Source organism: Triticum aestivum, chromosome 4B (genome assembly GCF_018294505.1).
Source record: "Triticum aestivum cultivar Chinese Spring chromosome 4B, IWGSC CS RefSeq v2.1, whole genome shotgun sequence".
Lineage (NCBI taxonomy): Eukaryota > Viridiplantae > Streptophyta > Magnoliopsida > Poales > Poaceae > Triticum > Triticum aestivum.
In genome coordinates this window covers 649,838,346-649,845,353 of record NC_057804.1, presented here as the reverse complement: position 1 = coordinate 649,845,353, position 7,008 = coordinate 649,838,346, and positions in this window count along the sequence as shown.

Sequence of the window (7,008 nt, the reverse complement as noted above, 5' to 3'; positions counted from 1 at the left end):
AGGTAGTTATATTACTACATCTACTAGTTAGGAAAATTTGAAAACTTAAATTTGGACATGTTTTGCAAAAAGTGTAGGGAAAATGTAAAACGGCTATAACTTTTGCATACGATGTCGGAAAAAAACATATAATATATCAAAAAATTCAGCACGAAAATCTGCCTTCGATGGAGACGTCCTATGGCCTGTTTGGAATTTTTTAGAATCCTCAAATTCCAAAAGGAAAAAAAGATATGGTCAAATTTTAGTTTTTCTAAAAAAATTGGTTAAATCTGGTCAAACTTCTTATTCAAGAAGTATTAATGTTACTACATAATTATTCAAGAATATTAGTGTTACTAAATAATTATTTCAATTTTTTGAATTTTGGTCAAATATGGTCAAACTATGGTCAAATTGTGGTCAAACTATGGTCAAACTTATTCAAGAAATATTAGCGTTACTAAATAATTACTGATTTTTTAGAATAATAGTTTCAAACTCAAATGGTGAAATATGTGACTTCATGCTCAAGCTAAACTCCTGAGGGTTAATAGGATAAACATCTTACTATTGTTAGGAAAACAACAAGTGCAGACTTGGAAACGAAGGAGAATAGAACCCGAAAGTTAAGCGTGCTTGGGCTGGAGTAGTGAGAGGGATGGGTGACCGGTCGATAAGTTAGATGATTTGGAATGAGTGATCCACACTTGAGCAGTTAAGAGAGGTGGTGATTAGAGACTAAATTATCAAATAATTCAGAAAAATTAAAAATCGAAAAAAAATCAAATTTTTTTTACAAAATTTTCAAAAGAAAATTCAAAAAAAAAACTTTAGTACCGGTTGGTAACACCAACCGGTACTAAAGGTCCCCCATACCAGGACGTGAGCTCACGCCACGTGGTGGCACATTAGCGTCGGTTCGTGCCGAACCGGTACTAAAGGGAGGGGGCTTTAGTGCCCACACTTTAGTGCCGGTTCCATAACCGGCACTAAAGGCCCTTACAAACCGGTTTTAAAGGTCCGTTTTCTACTAGTGTACGTCTAGTCCAATACGGTACTAGAATTTAGATCATAATTTAACAATCTCCACCTTGATCCAAATTCCCTCCTGTAGTCGAAGAAAGTGAATAACTCCATCCAAATCAGCATAAACACCTTGTGCATCAAAGTCCATAGGACTAGTGAGATATACCAATTAAGCCTGAGCAAAGCTCAAACTTATTGGTTGGAACTGGCTTTGTCATCATATCAGCAGGATTATCATGAGTACTTATCTTCCATACCTTCAAATCACCTTCAACAACAACATCTCGAATATAGTGAAATCTAACATCAATGTGCTTTGTCCTCTCATGATACTTGGATTCTTTGTAAGATATATAGCACTTTGACTGTCACTAAATACGGTAGGGCAAGATGAATCTCCACAAAGCTCAGTGTATAAACCTCTCAACCAGATAGCTTCTTTGCATGCCTCAGAAATAGCCATATACTCGGCATCAGTAGTGGAACAAGCCACAATAGACTGCAAAGTTGCTCCCCAACTCACAGCACAACCACCAATGGTGAAAACATAACCTGTGAGTGATCTTCTCTTATCCAAATCACCGGAAAAATCAGAATCAACAAAACCAACAAGTCCATCTCCAGTTTTCCCAAACTGTAAGTAAGCATTAGAAGTACCTCGCAGGTATCTGAAAATTCACTGAACTGCTTTCCAATGCTCTTTTCCAGTATTAGCCATGTATCTACTGACAACACTCAATGCATATGATAAGTCAGGACGAGAACAAACCATGACATACATAAGAGAACCAACTGCACTTGAATAGGGAACTCTAGACATGTACTCAATATCTGCATCTGACTTAGGACATAAAGCTGATGCCAATTTGAAGTGTGCAGCTAATGGTGTACTCACTGGCTTGGCATTATGCATATTAAAATGACAAAGAACTTTATCAATATATCCCTTCTGACTTAGATATACTTTTCCAGACGATCTATCTCTGGATATTTCCATGCCAAGAATTTTCTTTGCTGCACCCAAATCCTTTATCTCAAATTCATTACTCAATTGCTTCTTTAGTTCATTAATCTCTGACATACTCTTTGCAGCAATAAGCATATCATCAACATAAAGGAGCAAATAAATAGTTGAACCATTGACGGTTTTCAAATAAACACAACTATCATAATTAGACCTTTTGAAACCTTGAGAGAGCATAAAAGTATCAAATCTCTTGTACCACTGTCTAGGGGATTGCTTCAATCCATAAAGATATTTCTTTAACTTACAGACAAGCTTTTCTTTTCCAGGAATAACAAAACCTTCAGGTTGTTCCATATAAATATCCTCTTCTAATTCTCCATGAAAGAATGCAGTTTTAACATCCAATTGTTCAAGCTCAAGATCATGCATGCCAACAATACTGAGTAAAGTGCGAATAGAGCTATGCTTCACAACAGGAGAAAAGACTTCGTTATAGTCAATACCTGGAATCTGGCTATAACCTTTAGCAACTAACCTTGCTTTATATCTTCTCTCGTCATTAGGAGAAACACCTTCTTTCCTCTTGAAAACCCACTTGCAACGAATAGGTTTCTTCTCTCTAGGCAATTTTACTAAATCCCAAGTGCCATTCTTTTCAAGTGATTCCATCTCATCATGCATAGCGATCATCCACTTATTGCTATCACCAGAAATAATAGCCTCGGAATATGAAGAAGGCTCAGCATTACCTTCAATTTCTTCTGCAACAGATAAAGCAAAAGAAACAATATTGCACTCTTCAATTAAACTGTCAGGTTTATTAATACCCCGTCTAACTCTGTCACGTGCAAGATTCCAACTGGGTGGAACAATATGCTGATTTGGAGTGGGAGTGACATGATCATCATTAACGACGGGTTCATCATGTGCATCAACAATTTCATTACCAGATGTATCACCTGAATCAATAACACACTACTAGGAAAAGGGCTATAGATGGGATGGGCACTAATGGCGCACCTGTCAGGTAGTGCGCCACTACTATATACTAATGGCGCACCATGTGGTGATGTGCCATTAGTGTGGAAGACACTAATGGCGCACCAGACCCACGGTGCACCACTAGTAATAATTTTTTTTTCCATTTTTCCATACATACTAATGGCGCATCCGAGCGAAGTGCGCCATTACTAGTTCTAACCAGTAATGGCGCACCGGCCACAGAGTGTGCCAGTACTGTATTCTTTTTTTTATTCTTTTTTTGCAAAACTACTAATGGCGCACCGTGTCACAGTGCGCCATTACTAGTTTAAACTAGTAATGGCGCACTATGAACCGGTGCGCCATTAGTATATATATATATATTTACTTTTTTGCAAAACTACTAATGGCGCACCACCTGCAGGTGCGCCATTAGTAACTAGGATTACTAATGGCGCATTTGCAGGTGGTCCGCCATTAGTAACCTGGGACCCCAACAAGATATTTTGGACAGCCACACCTACCCACTCACTTTCCCCACTTTATTCCCTCCACCACCTTCTCCAAGCTTTTGGCTGCCTCCTCCTCCTCACCTCATTTGCACCATAGATTCATCAAAATTAAGTGGTGAAATTACCTTTTTTTGATAGGTAAGTAAGGGGAAAGCTATCTTCATGTTGTAGATCTACTTTTTTTCTCCCTAGCTCGCTCCAACAACGTGCACATGCACTTTTTGTGGCCTAGCTAGATCTATGTATGTTTGTGGTGTTGCATATATGTTTGTGTTTGCAGGTACCGGTATTTGAAATGCCATAGTTGCCAATATTTTGCCGGAATGTTGATTCATTTCCGTTTCGGCGAGAATTTTGGCACTATGCATTCTTTTTGGTCCTATTTTTAGGGAAGGTCATGCCAAATATTTTCTTGGTTCTAAAATATCGTTTTGCTCTACCACGCAGGCGACCATGGTCCGCACGATGACCGAAGGCATCATGAATAGGTTTTTAAGCTCCGCGAAGGCCGAGATGCTTCAAAAGAACGAGACAGAGATAAGATGTCCGTGCCGAAGATGCAAGCTGAAGAGCCTTATTGCGGACCCGGATTCCGGGCAGGTGCGGGACCACCTGCTCTTGCGTGGTTTCATGGATGGCTATCGGTGGCAAGGTGATGAAGATGACTATGAAGTCGTCCATGGGGGGCGGGCAAGAAATGAGGAAGGGCAACAAGACAACCACCGCGGCGAGGGCGGGCGAGAAGACGAAGAATCTCCAAGACATGATCACGACGGTGATGCTGTAGACAGTCATCATGTAGAAGATGTCGTACATGATGATGAGGAAGATCAAGACGAAGGGCATGATCATGAAGATGAAGATGACGGAGCAGACGACGATGGAGGCTGGGTGCAGGACCCTCATATTCAAGAGCTTCTTCTCAAGCAGACAGATAACGCAAGAGCTGCCGCCCGAGAGAAAGCCAAGCTGGATCAACTGGAGATAGACGCGGTTACTCCATTGTATGAAGGATGCAGGCCCGAGGATACCCGCCTGAAAGTAACGCTCATGGCTCTGGAGATGAAGGTAAAACACAAAATGACCGACGCATGCTTCGACGAGAAAATGTCATTCTCGCACGAACGTCTTCCCAAGGGGAACAAGTGCCCAACCAGTTTCGAGGAGGCGAAGAAAATCGTGTGTCCTCTGGATTTACCGCACGTGAAATACCATGTGTGCATGAACAATTGCATCATTTATTGGGACGAGCACGCCGAGTCTACCATATGTCCGGTGTGCGGCGTCACTCGATATAAGAAGAGGAAGAAAGCTCCTCGAAAGTGGTGTGGTACTTTCCGATCACTCCTCGTCTGCAATGGTATTTCACGGACCCTAAGGTAGCAAAGCTCCTGCGTTGGCACGCGGATAGGGAGGAGAAGAAGCCAGAAGATGACGCAAATGATCCGGAGATAAATAAAAAATACAACATGCTGAGTCACCCTAGGGATGGGAGCCAGTGGCAAGCGTTGAACTTCGAACACCCAGAATTTGGGAAGGATCGAAGGAACATCGTGCTGGGCGTGAGCACCGATGGAGTCAATCCGTTTGGCAGCCAGAGAAGCACAAATAGCACCTGGCCTGTGTTTGTGTGGATGTACAATCTTCCCCCCTGGTTGTGCATGAAGAGGAAGTACATTCACATGAGTATGCTAATTGAAGGGCCGAAACAACTAGGGAACGACATCAATCTGTATCTGGGGTTGCTGAAGGAGGAGCTAGACACGCTGTGGAAAACGCCAGCCAATACGTGGGACGCCGCAGAGAAAGAATATTTCCCTATGAGACTGCACTGCTCACGACGGTGCACGACTATCTCGGTTAAGGATATCTCGCGGGGCAGGTAGTCCACGGATTTTCTGGATGCGTAAGGTGCATGGATGACACAACGTATCGCCAGCTAGATAGAGATCCCGGGTCTTCGAAAACCGTGTTCATGGGACATCGAAGGTGGCTTCGCGATGATGACCCGTGGAGGAAACACAAGGATCTGTTCGATGGTGAAACCGAACCCCGAAAACGCCCGCGTACGAGGAGCGGCGAGGAAATAGACGAGCTGTTGAAAAATTGGAAAGATTGTCCACTGCCGGGAAAGAAGCAAAAGGCGCCAGAGCCGGTAAAGAAGCGAAAGGCGCTAGAGCCGCTGCTGAAGGTATGGAAAACAATGTCTATTTTCTGGGACTTGCCGTACTGGAAGATCCACCGTGTGCCTCACAGCCTTGATGCCATGCATATCACGAAGAACGTGTGCGAGAGTCTTCTTGGTACCCTACTCAACATGCCAGAGAGGACCAAAGATGGGCTGAAAGCAAGGGCAGACTTGAAATCAATGGGCACCAGGCAGGATCTTCACGCTAATGATGATGATGATGATGATGATGAGGCAAAGCAGGACACAGAAAGTTGTCGCAAAGGCAAAAAGGCCAAGAAGACCGGAAATGACTACCCTCCCGCGTGCTTCACTCTAAGTCAGGAGGAGATCGAGCAGTTTTTCACCTGCCTCATAGGAGTAAAACTTCCTTACAGTTACGCGGGGAAGATAGGCAGATACTTAGACCCAGCGAAGCAGAAGTTCAGCCGGATGAAGTGTCACGACTGTCACGTGCTGATGACGCAGATACTTCCAGTTGCAATCCGTGGGATCATGGACGCGCACGTCCATGAAACGCTATTTGGCCTATGCAACTTTTTCGACGTCATCTCTCGGAAGTCGATTGGCGTGAGGAAACTCAGAAGGCTATAGGAAGAGATCGTGGTGATACTATGCGAGCTTGAGATGTACTTCCCGCCTGCATTCTTCGACGTTATGGTGCATCTGCTGGTCCATATCATGGAGGATATCATCCAACTCGGGCCGACGTTCCTGCACAACATGATGCCGTTCAAAAGGATGAATGGTGTCATCAAAGGATACGTTCGCAACATGTCACGTCCAGAGGGAAGTATAGCCAGGGGCTTTCTGACCGAAGAGTGCATCTCCTACTGCATGAATTATCTAGGCATCGAGAACCCCGTTGGTCTGCCCGTCAACAGGCACCTCGGCAGGCTCGCTGGATGGGGTCACCGTGAGGGTCGCCACGAAATGCATGTCGACTTCGAGGGTCGACTCGCCGACTTTGAAAGAGCAAACCTAGTTGCGCTACAACACATAGACGTGGTCGGTCCTTGGGTGGTAGAGCACAAAACCTTTATTGAGAAGACATAAAATGACCGAGGCCAACAGAGGACGGACGGAGATATAATCAAATAGCACAACTCATGTTTCACGCGTTGGTTCAAGCAGAAGCTTCTGTCGTACCCTTTACATGAGGATTCTTCCGCGGAAGAACAACTCATATTCGCCTTGTCACAGGGCGCCGAGCACAACCTGATGACCTATGAGGCGTACGATATCAACGGCTACACATTCTACACCGAGAACAAGGACATGAAGAGCAATGGTTATCAGAACTCCGGGGTAACGATAGAATCCTACACCGGTAACGACAAGGACAGATACTA